Below are 19701 nucleotides of genomic sequence, written 5' to 3' on the forward strand. Positions count from 1 at the left end.
TGGGGGTCTCAGCGCCGCTGTGCAGCTGGGCAGGGAGAGGGGGACGGGCGAGGAGGGGGCTGGCGGGGCCGTCCCCGCTCGGGGCGGGGGCGCTCGGCGCGTCCCGAGCCTCTCATCGCCTCCGGGGCACCCCCGCGGGCGAGCGGAGCGGAGCGCATGGAGACCCCCCCCCGGCCTGCCCGCAGCACCGCGCTCAAGCACGGCCGGGGGGCAATTGGTACCGGGGGCTCCCCGGGGGCTCCAGGGCTTCCCCGGAGCGCAGGGAGGGCGGTCAGCGGGGCAGCCGGGGCGGGGGTGGCCGCTGCCCGCGCGTGGAGCCGGGGCACGGCCCCGCCATCGCGGCTCCCCCCGCACGGCCGCGGGGCGGGGGCCGGGCCGGGGGCCCCGCCGCCACCACCAGTGTGCTGCTTTTCTCATGGCTTCTCGCAGTCACCCATGAAAATTTAATGAGGCATTTAGGGCTGTTACCTTCAGAGTCAATGGAGGAAGCATATTTAGCCTAATGCACTCGCTGCCGAGCCAATAGGTCTGTTGCAGGCGGATCAGAAGTCATGGAGAGACTCTCCTTTCAACACAAAATTCACGACCCATTAAACTTATTCTGTGATAACAGCTTCTTTACAAACGGAGACCCATAGAAAACAGAGGCTGTCATGCACTTCCCGAAAGGATTTACATACAGAGAGAAGTCCATTTGCCAGGTTATTGCCATTTCACCAGTATTATCTCCAATCAATGCATAAAAGCAGCGCTGCTCTCGCTAACCGAGGTAAATGACTAAAAGAAAAGCTTTTTGCAGCCTCTAGATAGATCTGATTTACCCCCCGGGGCTGAGTGGCCACGTCTCCCTGCGCTGACAGGGAAGAGGGCTCAGCCCATTAGAGAGGATTGGATCTGATCGGGAATTACAGCGAGATGTTCTGAGGACACGCAGGTACCCAGCTGCTGATGTGCACACCCCGGGATGACAGCCGGGCAGGGATCACCAGGATGCTCACAAGGTAGAAAGATGTCCACAGGTTATATTACCTCCACCTGACAGGCAGGAGAGCTGAACCAATGTGGCAACACACTTAACAGGGCAGGGAGCACAGGGAAAGGCTGAGTGAACAGATTGATTGGACGTACATGCACAGATCTGGTAACATTCTCAACTATTATCAGTTTCATCTCCCTCAATCATTCTTTCTGCAGCACATTAGGTATTAAGCATAAAAGATAATGTCATGTACTAACATTTACAACATAAAAAATTCAGAATTCAAGCCGCATTTATAGAAGTAGTTGATTCAATGGAGCTTTTCACTATAGACCTGTTTTCTGCATTTCAATTTATTACAGAAATGAAAGGTCAGATTCTCAGTTGAACCCACTTATTCTAATGTGAATTAAAAGAAGTAAGTAGTCAACTTCATTGCAGCAAAATTTCCTATTGATGAGAATTTCACCACCTAGGAAGACAAAGAACTAAAGGAGAAATAAAGTAATTTTTTTCATTAGGAAATAATAGACAGCATCCTTGAGGAGACATGCTTGTCTATACGTATTAGGCCAAATAAAATATTGGTGGCCCTTAGTTCCCAAAAGGCAATTTTTTGGGGGAAAACAGTAATTGAGCTGTTCTTACCCTTTGACCAGTGCACAATAAAATGAAGTTGCATTTATCATGTTGCTGGCCTCACTGGGGTCCTGGAGTTTACAGGAGGGGTGCTGGCAGCTGACTAAGTAGAGAGGGAACTTTGAGTAGTATGAAACTTCATTCCCATTCATTTCTGGAATGTATGGATGCAAGTCACACTTGCTAATAATACTTTTTAAATATAAAAGACTACTAGCTCACAGCTTGTAATACGAATGCAAATGAACTTGTAATTATACTATGCAATTTTCTACTTAAAAAAAAAACAACTATGAAAATAGAACAGACCTGAAGAGCAATATGCACTGCAGTTCTTCATTGTGTTCCTTCATTATGCAGGAGTTGCCATAAGCAATCTGCTCTGGTGTAATGTAAAATATTTTTTAGGCCATAACTTTGCAACACAAACTCTCACATGAGAACATATATTTGGTCACAGTTCCTTCTCTCCACTGAAAAACACAATCAAGAAGCAAAGGAGCAAGAAGTTTGGTGTGAAGACTGACAGCTTTCGTTTGTGTTTATCTGTAAAGCTTAAACTCATCATTCCTATATTCTCCTTTCTGATGATGCACTATGCCATCACCAATTATGTGATAAACCATCAAGAGTTACATATTAAGACCTGTAGGCCAAAAATTTCATTTCCTCTGAACAGCTGGAGGAGCTGAAGATCAAAACCTAGAAGTGTAATTCTCAACTGTTTTTGCAGTAGTCACTTGTGCAGCTCTCAGTCACTTGTTACTTGCTAAAACAACTAAAGGGAAAGTAGGATCAGCTGAGCTCCTGAATAGATTTGTTCTAACAGGACAATGATCAGAATATTTTTAAGTGTTCCTATACACATCAGTGGAGAGAAGGATGAATTCGATCTTCCAACCAAGAGCACTGTACAAATTTTTTAAAGAATTGCCTCGAAACAACATTAAAATATCCACCACTGATACCTGTAGACCTGGATAGACCTGGATTCTAAGTAATTTGTTATACTATCCAATTTCAATAAGCACTGCAGTTGCTAGTAAACCACTGCACCCCACAGAGCAAAAATGTTTACCTGCAAATAAGAGATAATTTGCAGGATAATTGTTGACAGTGAATTCACTGATAATTCACAGTCAAAGTTTCTGACTCCCTAGGAGAAGAGTAATCAAAAAACTTCCCAGTTTCACTTCAGAGGCAAGTTAATCAGCATCAGTGCTGCCCAGCTGCAAGCCTGTAGGTTTCTCACATGGAATGCTCAGGCAGAATGCACACTGTAAAACCAGCATCATCCTGCAAAAATGGCAAACCACTGGCCAAAAACCCTGTAGGGCTCTTGTGAGTGCCCATGTGTGACAGCCACTGGCATTAATGAGAAATGGACATTTCCTGAGATGGAATATGGGCCTTACCTTCATGAAACTAATTAAGGTATCTCAAGCTGTGCTGATTATAAAGGGCTACCAAATAATGGTACAAAGAAATTTTGAGGGATGTCTGAGAATGAGTTTTTGTTGGTGCTTTGAAAGAATCTGGAAGTGAAAGATCCATAATGTTACACTTTGCTGGATTCAAGTGGGATTTTTGGAGGGGGAATTTAATATCTAAAAGAGAGCCATTATTTCTGCTATTAACATCTTACTAAAATACAGCACAACGTGCAGACCCATCCCTTGCCAAGTGAGCTCTCATGATGTCAGCCTTCTCACAAAACCCCTTTTCACATTTACTGATCTATATTGTAGCCCACAGCAGGATCATCTTGATCACTCTGGAGATCCTCTACGTGAATAGCTCCTCACACAATAGTGATTTCAGTTTAATAAGTTCCTCTAAGGCAATTAGGCACTGACTGAAAATAGTATCTGCTGCATTATCAGTAACTATGGTAGCCCATCCCTTACTGCTGTAGCCACACAGTGAGCTCCTTTTTTGCCATTCAGCAGGAGAATTAATCATGATTTGGTTTCATCCTCAGTTTTCTCAAATGCAAAGAAACTCAGCTCTCTTATTCCACTAAAGATCTCTTGGGATACTTCCTCAGACATACCTCAGGTGACTGAGCAGAATATGTTGCTGAACACTGCTCTTGCCAACCAAAAAAGATCTGTGTAGAAAAAATTTGGCAGCTCCTCATGAAAAATGGGAAGCTGCTCTATTTTCTGGCAGTGACATATCAGGAAGAGGTTATGATAATTCTTGCACCCATAGTGAAATCTGGTGGAAAATGCATTATCCCAAAAAATATCACTGACATCTCTCTATTAAAAGCCAGCACATGGAAATACTTAAAAATAGAATTAAGTCTTGAATGTTCCAGAGATTCATCACTGGTTTCTGAAGGTAGACCCTCTACTGTATTGTGGTTTGGTCACAGGGGAAAGCTTCCTTTCATGCATCTCAACAAAGCTTGCAAAATCTCGTAGTTACACATGCAAAAAGGGATTCAGGAGCTTGGTTCAGATCTCAGCTTTGTCACTGACTAGTCTGTGATCTTGGATAAGTCAACCTATACTCCTTTTATGTCCATCCCTACCACATGTATATCAGAAGCCTCCTATCAGAATTTCTCCAGGAATGCTTGGAAGGACCCCAGAGACAGGCAAGCACATACATAAACACTAATTATTGTTATATATGTTGCCATTCATTCAATTTTGAGTCCTGGGAGAAAAAATAGAAACAAGATCTTGTAATTCTATCTGGTAGCCCCTATTATTCTCCTTCGCATATTCAAAATATTACTGAACTAACCCTGCTGCAAACACTTTCCTCAGCTGCAAATGAGCAGCTCCAACAAACAGTCCAAGACTGCCCCTCCAAAATCAATTTATCTTCTAGTAGATGGCAGCAAGTAGATGTCTGTCCTGCCAAATAATGGAATTTGTGAAAGCACTGGAGATTATGAACCACATTATTTCCCAGATGCCCATGAAAGAGTCTGTGATTCTCCAAGAATAGTGATCAACTCCTTCACAAATCCAAACTGCTTCATATTTCAAATCCTTTTTGGCAAGGTGTGTTTCCTTTCACAGCCAATTAACTGCAAACTAATTTAGAGAGGGTTTGCTTTTGCAAACATAAGTGTCAGGTTCCAACAGAGAACATGTTGCTAAGAGCATGATTTATGCACACATTCTGAGTTCTGTTGTTCTCTCATTCCCCCCAGACACCACTGATGATCCACACAGAGACACCTCAGAATTTAATAAACTCCTTTCTAGGAGAACTTCACAGGTGAAGAAAATGTTCAGCATCCCTTACATCCTGAAAGCCCACATGGTTCTGCACTACCTTGCAGAGTGCTCACGCTGCTTTAAATACACATAAACTGAAAGCAAAGGGTACCTACTAAGGAAAATGTATTTCTACTGTGAAAATAGAGGTTATCTGCTTCACAGAGAATTCCAAAATTTGGCTTTACTCTGGGTTAGAGAATAAAAGGGGAGTTGAAAAGTTTAAATGCTCCACTTCTTCAGTAAAAAAAAAACCTTATTATACTTTGTTCTTAGGATTTTGTCTACTTTTACAAGCAGCTGACACATTTAAGCTCTCTGATTTGGACAATACTGCAGCTTCTTTTCAATAAGTACATATTTATAAGTACATCATTTTTAGATGTAGCTTTTACAGTTGGAAACTTCAGTCTCAGAGGTTCCTAAAGATCTTGGCTGTTGTCATATTCCGTGATTTTGACAGCAAAAGATCCACTTGCCATTGTAAAAATCATTTTTTGTTAAAAAGAGACAGATGAACACGATATTTAGAGCTGCATTCCCCTCAATTTCTGCCAAAATAACAGGTATTCAGGAGACAGCAATTGTGTGTAGTGAATGTCCTCAGCAAGTAAGGTTGTTTTTCATTTCCTCTTATGTCACATTACATTTTCCTCTTTATATTTCCTTTTAAATATTTAGACAGAGCAGAGAGTTTTAAACGTGTCATTGACACAAATAAATGTTTAGGCAGTCAGTCTACCTTGGGTTCAGCTCTTGTCAGATCTGATAAGTTAAATATCACTGGATCTGGCCAATAATTGGATGGAAGACCTCTGAGGAAAACTCAAGTGCTGAAGCAAGTGCCACTGGTTACTCAGTAGGTGTTTTTTTAACCTCAGACTCATCCTGAAATGTGCCCTCAGCATGGTATTATAAGCACTAGCTGAAAAAGGCATTTTCAAGTAAGATTTAATGTGTTATTTCTGTTAGGCACTGGAAAGGATTCCTGACACCTTCCTCTGGAAGTTGCTTAGCCCACTTTTGAGTTAGCTGAGCCCACTGCTACATAAAGCTATATCTGAAAGTATGGAATCAATTTTTCATCATTTTCCTTTTAATAATAATACATTTTTAAAACCTCTTGTTTAAATAGTAACCTGTACATTTCTTTGCCTTTAATGCTTCATTTCTGACCTTTCCTTTACTCTCTCGTTATGTCTCTGGGTCCAGCTCATGGACATCCCTGCCCATGGCAGCAGAGTTGGAATGAGGTGATCTTTAAAGTCCCTTCCAACCCAAACCATTCTCTGGATAGCACTGCATATGTTCCCTTTTGCTATTTCAGAACCATCCAAGGATGGATATAATCCCTCTTTGACAGCTGCTGATTATTGACTCTTTTGCCACTGCTGCTTGCTGATTTTATGAGAGTACATGGTGACAGGATGAGGGGGAATGGCTCCAAACTGCCAGAGGGCAGGGTTGGGTGGGATATTAGGAAAAAATCCTTTCCTGTGAGTGTGGTGAGGCCCTGGCCCAGGTTGCCCAGAGAAGCTGTGGCTGCCACTGAATCCGTGGAAGTGTCCAAGGCCAGGCTGGGCAGGGCTTGGAGGAACCTGGAATAGTGGAAGGTGTCCCTGCCCATGGCAGGGGCTTTGGAGCTGTAAATAATCTCTAAAATCCCTCCCAACCCAAACCATTCCGTGGTTCTATGACAAAGTGGAGCTGACACTGACCACTCCACCCTTCAGGCTGTGGGATACATTTGGGCCAAGGACTGAGGAATTCTGTGGGGCTGCTTCACTTGCTGCTGAACTCAGGACCTACCTCCACATACATCTCAACAGTAACAAGTGCCAGTTCCAATACAAGCTCTCAGCACTTCTGGGACCCCTGAAAAGCACCATGAAATTGATGTCCAGGTAAAGCCACTCTGGGATGTCCATTTTCCCTTGTCCAGCGGGGAGGATGGACCCTGGAGCTCCCAATCCCCAGGCTCTGCACACACTGAGGCTCTGCACAAGTCTGGAAGCCTCAGCTCCAGGCAGCATGCCAGAGTTCAGCCAAACATATTTGCCTAAGTTGATATTTCTGTAATACATTTCAAAACATGACAAATCATTACTTTCTGATGTTTGCTATTCATATTTTTTTTTCTCTTTACGCTTTCCAGGCAGGAATGGAAATTGCAAGTGCCACCATAGCAACTCAATGCAATAATATAAATCTTCAAATAACAATTTAAATGAAGGATGTTTGAAGTATTTTTATTTTGTAATAAATTTATAGGTGTCAACTAGATCAGGGCTTCCTTTCTAAAGAGGTTTTGCTGTTTATCTAAAAAGACAATCCTTCACATGAAAGAGTTTATAACGTTAGCCTGAGCCAAAACACTGAGGTTTAAAAGAATATCTCAAATACAGTCTATTTATTTATATTAGAAAACTATTCACTGGCACTCACTGGAATTTAGGTTCCTAAATGTCTATGTCTTTTTTCATTCCTGGCATTCTTATTCACATTTAATACGAAATTATGACAGAACCAAGACAGAATCTTTACAACCTGGTTATGGAGTCCTCATCCACTGCCACAAAACCAGGATAATTCCAAAGAACGTTAACAAATGAGATTTTTTAAAGACTGGCAGTTGTCATATGCTTAAGGTCCAGCTTGAGACTACACAGCATATACACAGAAGAGATTATACTTTTTCAGATATGTGGTTCCTGTGGCTAAGGTGGTATTTCTCCAAATCAGGATAACACTCAGCAAATTGGGGAATTCACTGGCACCCCTTCATCCCAACGTGAGGGCCAAATTCCAGTTTTAGATGCTAAACACACATCGTGGCAACTTTTGGAAGCCTCTCACGTGTACTATGCATTAAAGACTGAATCTCTGTGCCAACCTCTAACAAAACTGCCCAAACCAGCAGCATCAGGTTCCAGAGAAGTTACATGGAATCAAGGTTACACATAGAATAAAAAGAAATCTGAGGTATTGTTAAGCCACATAGCTCCTTCCTTTCTGATGCCTTCATTTCTCATCAACATCTGCCTATGCATATCTCCTTTACAATGATCTTGTTTCCTCAACAGAAAAATAAATTTGAAGAACACCAAGATGTTTGTCAGCTTTCAGAGCAGGGAAAATCCATATTGTTTAAAAAACAAAGTTTTTGATATTAAATATTTTCACTCGGGACTTCAATAAATCATAGACATGATCTTTAGCAAGGAAAAAAAAAAAGCCAAAATTTGATTAAATAGCTAATGAATTACAAAAGACCTATAGCAGCCAACTGAATACTTACCTTCTGCTCAAATACAAGTCCTTGGGAGTAACAAATGTCAATAAACAGCACAGCTCAGGAGTGGGTGGTAGGCAAGACTAGATCCATCTGGCCTGTTGATGAGGAAGGAGGAGAGCTGTAAAATGCTCCGGAATGTGACCAGGAGCACATATGCCAGGATGAGAAAATGGGATTGTGCAGCAGCTCCCCCAGCCTCGTGGCCCCGTGGCCACCCCGAATCTGTGGGAACGTATGCTCCAGCCCTGCCTGGTGCTGTCCATATCTGTGCTGGGGACATGACCCCCCTGCCTCCAGCTGGGATGGGAGAATGTGCAGACACTGGGAAAATCTGCTGAAATTAAACACAGGTTGTTGATACTCGTAGCCAGGTAGCCGTAAATGCACCCTCCCACTTCTGCTGCTCCTCCTTTGCTGGTCCAACGGGGGTTTTGCAGTCTGCCTGACACACCTACTCCCAGCTTTGCCTCTGCCACAGGCTGGGAACTGAACCCTCCTGCTGCAGAGCCCTGATTTGCTACACCTGCTGAAGCTGAGCTCGGGAAGAATGGCTTTTATGTGTGTTTTGATGAGCCATCAACTATTTTAGATACTATTCATGCTCACCAACAGATTCTGAAATGAAACAAAATCTGCCTCTCATCACATGCACAACAGGATGTAACAGATGTCACAGAGAAACCAAGTAATAGCAGTTTTCATGGTTGGATCCAACAATTACTTCTGTGCTCCACTCTGTGGCCTCTGCCTCAAAGCCCAATAGAAATGAGACACCTGCCCCCAGGAGTCCAGTGTAAACATATATAAACAAAGTCTGGCAAAGCCCAAGCCAGAAAGGCATCCAGATAGACACATTTTTCACACTAAAACTCACCCAAGAGTTAGGTTATACCTAATCTTGAATGCAGTGTGTCCTGTTGGAGCAAAGAAGGATGGTCACTACTGAGAAAGGAGAAAGCTGATGTGTTTTCTGGGGACAACTAACAATATTGTGCTCATGTTTGCACTACAGTCTCACTCTCCTCAGTAATATTTGCAGGCAGGAGTGGTATCCTCTTGGGAATTCCACCACTGACCCCTTGCAGCCACTATGAGTGCACAGTAACCCCCACCTTTAACAAAACAACAGCATCTGGCAGCTCCTTGCCAAGGCCCCTCTAGATGGAAAGCCCAATGAAGATCCTTTTCTTCGGCTCATTGCACAGGAGCTGTACATAGCTTTTCTGTCCCTGTGCAATTTTCTCCTGCAATGTGTACTCAAGGTTAAAATGCTGTCCTTTCTCCTTGGTGAGATCTGTCACTGAACTATCAAAGTGTGCATGTTAGAGAGCCTGCCTAGTGGAGGGCTGAGTGACAGACCTTTGATGCACGTTGTGACCTTAGTGCATTCCCTTTAAAAAAAAAAAAAAAAGGAAAAGAGCCTCTTCTCATTCCCATTTGGGGACAGAAGGACATTAAGGAGCACTTTGGGTGCAGTAGCCCTCACATTTATTGCAATTATTACAGCACTGAGAGGCTCCAGCCGAGACCACAATCCCTTTATGATGAGCAGTGTAAGACATAAAGCAAGGGAAAAGCCTTATCTCAGAAATGCATGAACTAAACACATCTAAAAACGCTACTAAGAAAAAAAATCCTCACCCCTTTTTCCATCATAAGGAATAGGCATAAATGAGCTTTTCTCCAAAATCCCAGTGAGATCTGTGGCAGAGTCAGGGGGAAGGACCTGGGTCTCTGCTAGGCTGACACCTCCATTTCCCAAAGACACACCTGTGACAATTCCTCATCTCCCAGGTTCTGCAGCTCCTGGACAGCCTTTGAGAAGACTTTTAATGGAGTGAATCAACATTTGCAAAGGTAAGTGCATACACAGGCCTTCTGGGGATAATGGCATTGGGTTAGTTTGTATCTGCCACCAAACAAGGGGGCAGAGAAGAAAACCACAGGATTTGGACAGCACCACTATTACCTGCAGGAAATGTTCAGGCCATGCATCTGGTATCATTTTCAACTCCTCTCTTCTCCCCATTTGGCATATCCAGCTGGGAATGTCCATTTTGCTGTCTGTTCACCTGGCCCAGCGCTTGAATACACATTGTGATTTAACCATCGCTACAAAAAAGAGCATTAAAGCTCAAGCATGACTTAGAGCATGGATTAACAACAATCATATGGGAACTATCTCATTTTAGCTAAAAGAGAGTAGGATTAAATGCAATTAAGAGCTCCCAATGATGTAATAAAGACAACTAAAAAAAAATCAAGGCAAGTGGGCAAGAAGCAATCACTTTTCTGTCTAGAAACAGTAAAATAATGACAGTCTGATTGTTCATAGGGTCGCCAAGGCCAAAATGTGCAGAATGACCTTCATTAAGTCATACTTTGTACTTCTGCTGGGGGACTGTTGCATCTGCTCCTTTCGATTTGGCTTGTCTGAGTAACAAAGCTCCCAGCGATCATCTAAACCTCATTTGGAGCACCTGTGAACAATTCATTATATTAATATAACAGCAGGGGAGGAGTGCAGATACTAATAAATAGGTTGTTGAGCAGCTTTTGCTGCCAAGGTTGCTTTACCCAGCGAGGAAATGTCCCCTCCACCCAAAAGCTGTGGAGCTGCACTGAGGCGCTGGGCTTGGTTGTACCACGACATGTCAGAACACACATCTGCTGCTGGAGAAGCATGTAAATTAATTTTGCCTTTCAAAACAGTTGATAAATGTGTGTCTAATACTTCTGAGGGACTGCAGCATGATTTGAAACAGTTTGTTCTCAGTTAACGTAGAACAAATGTTCTCTGGCTAAAGGTGGCTACGAAAGGCATTTGGTAACGATTTGTACCAGCTGGGCTTCTCATTACTTTGAATAGATTTGTGTAAATCAGCACATAAAAATAAGCAAGTGGTCAATGCCTTTAATTGCATTTGGATGTGCTGTGGTAATGGCAAATATCAGAACTTTTGCATTTGTCCTCGCATTCTGCAGTTCTAGAAAATAGATTTTTTTTTTAATAGAAACAGCAGCAAAAAGATTTTGCTGTTAACATCTATTTAGTCTGGTTTCAACTTAGTCACATTTTGCAAATGTCAGTGAAAAGCAAAGGTCAAATGGGAAAAAAAACCCAGTATGCTATGGATCAGTACAATTACAGAGAGCAGAGTAGCACAGGGTTATGGAATCAGCTTGGGAGGAAAACATATCTGCAGTGCTGGATAGACACAGGGCAAAATCCTGCCCATGGACCAGTGCAGATACCATCTTAAAGTAGCAGAAAAACAGATTGTTTGTGTTGGTGTACTTTAAGATATTTTCTCAGAGAAACAGGAAATGTCAGGTTTTCAATTCATTGCCTCTTTGTTCTTTTTAAGATTTGGGCGGCTTTGGAACAGCCTTGGTTTGGAGCAGTTTGCAGGCCTGAGCATCCCTGGAAGTGGAAGTTGTCTAACTCAGTATGCTTAAGTACCTAAAAACCTTTCTATCTCTTTCTTGTATTGTCTTTTGTCACTGTTACACTGCTGGGTGTAACACAGAGAAGCTGTGGCTGCCCCTGAATCCCTGGAAGTGCCAAAGATCAGGTTGGAAAGGGCTTGGAGCATCCAAGCAGGGATGGCAGGGACAGTGGAAGGTGTCCCTGCCATGGCAGGGGCCTGGACCTGGGTCAGCTTTAAAATCCCTCCCAACTCAGACCAGTCTGAGATTTTGTGATGATTCTAAAGCACACCTGAATCACTTGAAAGGAATGTGAGGTGTAATTATGAAATATTCTGCCATTATAGACCTGGTAGAATGTTTGTAGCCATTGTTCTGGAATGCACACGAAATCCACCCCTGCTGTCTCCAGACCAGCTGAACTGAAACAGACACTGCCCCATTTTCATCCCTTTATATAAAGAAGTGAAAATTAGAAAAGGAAGGATGCTGCACATATCAACAGCCAGGAGGGAGAACATTTTAAGCCTAGAATTTAATACAATCTATAAACTTTATATCAGTATAACAGAGTCAACAACATAACTCTCATAACATCACAACCTCACATTTTCTATGTCACTGTTGACATGCATTAAAGATTACTTCTTTCAGACAATTTTCTCTTCATAGCCCAATCTTTTTATCCTGTAAATACATTTGTTGGTTTCTCAACATCCAATTAAACATGTAAAGGAAAGCCATAAAGATATCCAATTTATATATTTTAATTTCAATGAATTATTTTAAACTTAGCAACTATAAAGTATCTACTATTACCTCTTTGCTGGCATTGATTTAGCAAAAATTGGTAATTGTCACGCTGCTTGTGGGGTATCAAATATAAACATTTTCACATTTACTATGAAATCCTCTCCAGCAACATGAAATTGAAGGATAGACAAAACTGCTTTTATAGAAAACCAAATTAATTTTTATCTTTTTTTTCTGTAAGGGAGGATCATTTGAAACCTTGGAGCTGAAAGGAATCACAGGGCACAAGCAAGCTGAGGGGTTTTCAATAATTGTATCTTTCACATTTATCTTCTGCATAGATAGCTATGAAATAAATACTGCATGTGAGCAAGTGCAAAAATGTACTTGAGGTACTTCTTTTAGATGGAATCTCATCCTCCTGAAATTGCCTTTCCCATGAAAGATGCCCAGTGACAACCAGCAGTTTAACCAGCTGGGGATATATACAGTCAGTTAGCCCTCAGCCTTAAACTGTTATCTGATTTGTCCCATAAAGCAAAATATATGAGCTACATGATCCAGCGTGGGGATAATGCACAATAAACATAACTTACACTGCAGGAAAATGAGCTCCTGTTGGACCATCTCACCACAGAATCAGCTGTGGAAGAATCCACCCAATCTGTCCAAAATGTTTTCTTGTTTTTATTCCTTTCCCCCATAAGCATAATTAAACCCAGTGGTTTTGGTCAGATAGCTCTGTGATAGCTTTTAAATTACTTATTCTAGTGGAGCCTGCCAAAACTTTTATTTTCTCCCCCTTTGAAAGTACAATGTGCATTATCTGCTGCAGTGGCAAGGCAGTACAATCATGCTGTTCTTTTCTCAGCCCTTTCCTCTCCATTTTTAAAGAGCATTCATTCACCACTGACTTTTTTGGTTCCTTCTCAGAACAAGAGAAGCTATGATTGATGAAGAGTGGGATGTATTCAAATGACTTTCAAAAATCATGAAGTTAAAAGCCATCAGGACTTCTGAATAATAGTTCCTAAATATGTTTACATTTTAGCAGGGATTATTAATTTACATCTTGATTAGAAGATAAAAGGAAAAAAAATATTTCTTTATAGGAATATTTTATAGTTATTTATTTTCTCAATGAACACAGACACTGTCAAATCTTAGCCATATTCTGGAGTTATGTAATTTGTGTATATTAATTATCACTTCAGATGCTCTGCAGCCCTTTAAAGCTACCAGTATTTGGAAAGAACATCTTCATGTCACTTGCATTCTCAAATAATGGCTCTAAATTAAAAACTAGAGGTTCTGGGGTGACTTTATTCACCTAAACTTGTGCTTACATCAAGGAATTTTGGGTATGTTACCCAGACACTGTGAAAAAGTACAGAAGTTGTGGCTTTGAGACCCCAAGGCTCACTCTGAGTTTGTCCCAATAAATACTGAGTAGAACAGGTCAGGAAACTGTGCCCTGAGGAATTACCATCCAAAGAGTTGGGAGTCCTTGGCTGGAAGGGAGCCTGGAACAGCTTTGACAGCAACAAGTGCATTTTTCTAATCTCTGACTTGTGAATGAAGAAAAAGAGCACGATGGGGTGATGAGATGGGAAGAAAAGGAGATGAGGGAGGGAAGCCTGGCAGGGAACAGCACAGAGAGGAAAGCACTTGGGTGGAAAGGCTGCAATGGGGACGCAGTGCTGGAGGGACAGACAGAGCCAGAGCCAGGACAGGTCCCCACCAGCTGCTGTGGGTGGGCAAACATCACCAACTCCAGCAGCAGTTTCTGCATAGGCAGGTCTGTGCACAACAAATTCATTATTGTTCTAAAAACCAAGCAATCAAACCCAGCTTTTGATTGTGACCACAGTCCTGATTTACACAATTCATGGGTCTCCAAGCTCTATGGTTTGTTGGCATTATGCAGGCTTTATTTGAAGAGCACAAAAAAAAGAAAAAAAAAAGCACAGGAAATGGGAAGAATTTGGCCATAAATAGGTTTGTAGGAAAAGTAACTCCCCTAAGTTTCCCAAGCTTCCCTTTATTGTTGTAAGTTCACTGCAAACACTCTCTGAAATTTCATCTATTCTCATTGACCATTTCCCTCTGGCTTTCTTGTGTTGTGTTTATTTTTATTATTTCTTAATTAGATTACAAACACTTGCTACTGAAACAGTAAAACACTGCCTCTGGTTCCTGGTAACAGTACATTTTAAATGTATATTAACTCAATGTTTTAATTTCGAGCTGAATACAAATTAAATTAATATTTCAACACAAACAGTAACTTGTCATTTTCCTCAGTGCTTTGTCTCATACAAAATTTGTTCAATGTTTAAAGAGCCATTTTTAAACAAAAATTGGTCACTGACTTCAGAACAAGCCTTGTTGTCTTGTGTTATTCCAGGCCTGTAGCTGCTGGAGGGATATCATCAAGACAGTTTCATCATTTTCCAGTCACTGATTTTGATACAACCTCACATAAAGTCTTGCAAGCAGCTGGACAGAGTATTTCTGGTTGAGAAAGAGTATTTCTGCCGGCTGGGATCACTGTCTTGCCATCAAGGTACTGACAAACATATTTACTGATTTCCCTTCGTTAAAAAGCTTTAACCACAAACATTTGTTCCATAACAAAGAGCTGAGGGGTGACTACTGTGGGCAATTAATTCTTTCTCACATTGCAGAAAAAAAATGATGGAGGAAGGAGGGAGGGAGCACTGCTGGCAAGCACAGGGATGCTGATCTCCTGCTCTTTGGCCTCTCTGTGCCCAGGGAGGTGTCCCTGATCCCCGTGGGGCTCTGCCCTTCCCAGGCCTGGAAAAGGGCAATCAGTGCCAATTGCTCATTAACCTTCCCCACTGCTGGAAATCCACTGGCAGTGAAAACATCTTTATGAGAGCAGAGCCAGGGAAATGGAGGGGGCAGGGAGTGGTGGGAAGGGTCACGCATCTTCATCATCAAGGAACTAAATGAAAGGAAGGGTGGATGTCACAGGGTTTTAGTTTCCAATAGCATCACAAAAATAATGTATTCAGCACAAAAATAACACATTTTTCCACAAGACCTCTTTAGTCTTAAGACCAGAGTTCCTTTCTCCTGACAGCTAAATTATGGAGAAATTTCTTTTTCTTATCTTTTATTTTAAGCCATTAGTTGTTTGCTTTTCAGGACAGCTCTGAACAATTTCAGCCAGCACTGCCTGGAAAGGTTTGCTGTGACATCTGATACTCAGTGTCAGCTCTGTGGGGAAAGCACAGAAGCAACCAGTTTTTCTCAGAGCTTTTCTGTGTCCTGAGTCCTTAAAAATAATGTTAACTGTGAAGCTTAAATCAGCACTGTCGGGGGCACCCAGTGTTCCTCCTAACAGAGCAGCCCAGGGCTGCCAGAGGTATTACAGTGCTCTATTGAAGCCTGCTGTGAGGTGCAAATACTGCCCTGGAGTTCATGACTTTGTAGCTGTATAAAAAAGATATGACTATCAGATCTTATTATACCACCTCATGCACAGCTCAGTGGAAAGGGAAAATCCAATGCAGGGCTCTGTGCACCAAGAAGTCCTGGCAAAGGTATTTGTGGAGGGAATAAAAAAAATCCCAAAAGCAAGACCTGTACAGGGTGGGAAGAGCAGGTTTAACTTTCCACGTGCACAGTAGAGACACTCCCAGTGAAAACTGAGGAGTTTACATCCCTGTGATCCTTTCTGACTGATGCAATAACTCATTTCCCTCAGGCTTGCCCTCCCCACAAGTTTTTAGCTGTGCATGTTAACCTGCACAATGTGGTTCATCAAAAACACTGCACTTGTTGGAGGCTGTGCAGAAATCAGTTTGCCCAAAACATTTTCTGCAAAGACTCCATAGATCCAGGATGAAAATTTTCTGATCAAAATATATGAGAGAGACTGAAATATGAGAGCCCCAGGTTTAAGCTCATGCCCTCACTAATTCAAGTATTCCATCTCTCATTCCCCTGCCCCTCAGCTCAATGAATATTTATTGTTGGGAAGTGGAAGGGCTTTAAACAGGAGAGATCACAGGTGGCAGAACAAAGCCCCAGCCGTGTGGCTGAGTCCCCTTCCACAGGTGCTGCAGGAGGACAGCCCAAAACCCCTCTCCCAGCCCCGTGCCCACCCAGCTTCCCCAGGGCTGCTGCTCCCCATTCACCTTTGGAGAGCTGGGAGCTGGAAAGGGCTTCTGATTCATGGCCATTACACCTGCAATAACTCCATTTTTGTGCTGTTATTAACCAACATTTCCATTTCTAGAGCTGCACACCTGCCCTTGATGCTCATCTCGCCATGCTGCCAGCATTGGAATGAACATTTCAAGGATTCCCTCTTGATGGTGTTTCCCATGGAAGAGGAGGATGTTTCAGAGGTGCTCACTGTAAATATTATCTCAGGTTACTTTTATGTTGCTCTGAGTGATAGTGTTGCCAGGAAAGCCATCAAGCAGGATTTCACACATAATTTTGGCCCAGGAATGAAGTTTGATGACTTGCAGAAAATATCAGGAGTTTGATCTGCTGCTGAAGAAATAAGGCCTGGTTCTAACAACTGTTAGAAATGAAGCTAAGCATTCACTTCCCAGGACACATTTGATTTAATTTTAACACAGACCTATGAGTGACACTATAAAACTGCATTTTTTAAAATATTAATACAAATATCTACACATAAGGAAGAAATAATTGGGTGGTGGCTTTATCTTCTGACAGAGGAAAAAAAACTCATTTAAAATAATTCTACTACTTCCCCCAGACAGTCCTTGTAGGTTAGTTACAAGGAACTCACAGGTCACACAAAAGTGCAATGATAAAAAATGCAGGTACTGTGAAACATTTATAAAGAGAAAGTATGAGGGAGTATGTAGTTTAGAATCTGAAATGACATTTTGGCATGGAACAGATCTCCCACAGGGCAGTTTTGAAACTTGCAGAAATTCTTAAAATGACATCTTTCAAAATGAACAAACATCAAACACGCTGAAGTCGTTACCTCAAAGTGCTTCACTGATAAGTCAGGCTGGGAATATGTTAAAAATAAAGTTGCCCACTTGTGCAGCTGGCAGGAGCTGTGACCCCGGTGAGTCCTGCCCACACCATCCCTGCTCCAGCTGGGATTAACTCAGGTTTATTTGGACAGCAAAATGGGGAAATGCATCCATAGAGGAGAGGGAAAGGCAGGGATACACCATGGATACACCATGGATACACCACAGAGGGGGACAGGCACTGACAGGAGCCAGCACAAGGCATCCACAGGTGGGCCCTGACCCAAAACTGCTCCCAGGTGACAAGAGCAGCATCTCTGCCCTCTGACTGCCAGGACAGCACACACTTGTTTCATGTGCTTAGTGACGCAAAACGCTCTCTCAAAATGCCAAATTTATATCATTGAACCTCCTTTGTTTAAAGAGAAAACAAGAGGGCAAAAAATTAATGGTACAATGCAGGCATTTCTCCATTTATTTAATAAGTTCTGTGCTATTAGGAAAAAACCTCAGGAAATTCCTTTTTTGTGCAATGCATAATTAACCCACGGCCCCCTCTTCCCCAGCCCTTGTTAGACATTAAAGCATAGCAGGACAATGTGCATTTGCTGCTGTACTTTGGTTTGCTGTGGTTCTTTTCTTTCCTCAAAATGGCAAACCTGGGGTGCCAGCCATAATGTGACAGGAGTCTGCCACTTACAGGTACAGTACCTCACAGTGAGGTCCTCTAGCTGAATGAGAGTTCCTAGCCATTGACCAAAACAGAAGAAAAGAAAAAAATGTTCCTTTGCTTTCACCCACCACTGATCTTCTTTAAATGCATGGATGCTTTTGCATTAATTTAGTAGTTTCCTGAACTACTAAAGATACAAGCAGAATTTGTGTATCTGCCCCCAATTGGAAGGTTTACTGAAAATAAGACCTCTAAACTCCAGCAGACTGGAGTAGTGCTTTGCATGAAATTCACAACTATAAACTTGTAGAAACACTTCTGACATTTTTGTCCCTGATTTTGAATTAAAGCTGCATCCACATAATTCCTTCTCCATCACCAGGGGTGAGATCCATGCTGATCTGTTTGCCCAGTGATCATTCAGTTATTCCATTTGGTTCTGCTACAGGAATTTGGGTTGGTTTAGACATGTGTAAATAGTAGCTGAGGGGTTTTTTGCCTCCTCTGTGCACTTCTATAAATCCAGGTTAGTACCCTGCACTCATCCCCTTGCACTTTGCTTTTCCACACAGGAAAGGAAAAGAAACCAAAACTTTACACAAAAACCTGAAATAGTCTCTTGGCCACAGAGGAGCCAGAAGATAGAAGAGAAAAGAGGTCCAGACCTCTGGAAACATTTTTGCCCACACCATTTCCACTCAGCCCACCTGACATGGATTTTCATGCCACGGTTGCAGGCAGGTTCCACATGGAAGGGCTGTTCCTGACCAAACAGCTTTGCAGGAGCATTTCCCCTGCAATCCCTGCTTTCACTGCAGGCCATCCAAGACTGTCTCTGAAGGAAGAGATTGCTCATTCCCTCACAGACTCTTCCAGGCACTCAGCATTATGGAATACAAGCTTTCCACAAGGGTTTATTAACCTCTGTACAAGAGAACACGTTATTCCATTTTGTAGACAAGAAGCCAATAAAAAGGCTGATTTAGGCATTCAAAACCAGTGCCTAGCTCTTAAGTGTGTAATCCAAAGCACAAAGGGCTGGAGCCTACAAAGCAAAGGTCATAAATATTTTAGGGGACGTCTTACTACAAAAACAAACAAACAATTTTCCTCGCTTCACCTCATTTTCAAAAGCCAAACCGTGCTGCAGGAAAATGTTTCCCACTCCCCAAAGTCAGCTGGAGGCAGACACTCACTGCAGATAGATCAGTCTAGCAGGTAAAAGACAGGATATATAAAGATTTTGCTTTCAGTTGCTTGTATCATTGGAGATCCAGAAGAAAAATCAACCTTTTGCACGACAGCAGGACTGGGGTGCTCATGTCCCAGTGAGTAAATGGTTGTTTTTTGCAATTACTTAATCCATCTTTATACCAATAAGGAAAATTCATGGAAAAAAAGAGAATCAGTGCCCATGCAATACCTTAATTCAGAGGGACAGGTGAGAACTACATCAGGTGTTACTTTAGATATTTGTGGGCTTTTAGCACATCCCAATGTGTAAATATTCAGCTGGAGAAATAGTGGTGTAGCTTCCCAGGAGTCAGAAAAGCTGTAGCAGTCCAGCTAAGGATGATGGAGGGAGCTGTGTACGTATTTTCCTATTTCTTGCTTGCTTTCCTAATGAAGCATTAATTCAGGTTTTAGAACTTGGGCCCTTGAACAAAGGACTGCAAGAAAAGATAGAAACAAGCAGCCCC

At 42.2% G+C, this 19701-nt stretch overlaps 1 protein-coding gene across 10 annotated transcripts in view; it reads right to left on the minus strand.

Moving 5' to 3' along the window:
* The window catches only part of DAB1 (DAB adaptor protein 1), a 414897-nt gene that overhangs the window by 144228 nt on the left and 250968 nt on the right, over window positions 1-19701 (minus strand). The window lies entirely within an intron of this gene.

Source organism: Molothrus ater, chromosome 9, assembly GCF_012460135.2.
Source record: "Molothrus ater isolate BHLD 08-10-18 breed brown headed cowbird chromosome 9, BPBGC_Mater_1.1, whole genome shotgun sequence".
NCBI lineage: Eukaryota > Metazoa > Chordata > Aves > Passeriformes > Icteridae > Molothrus > Molothrus ater.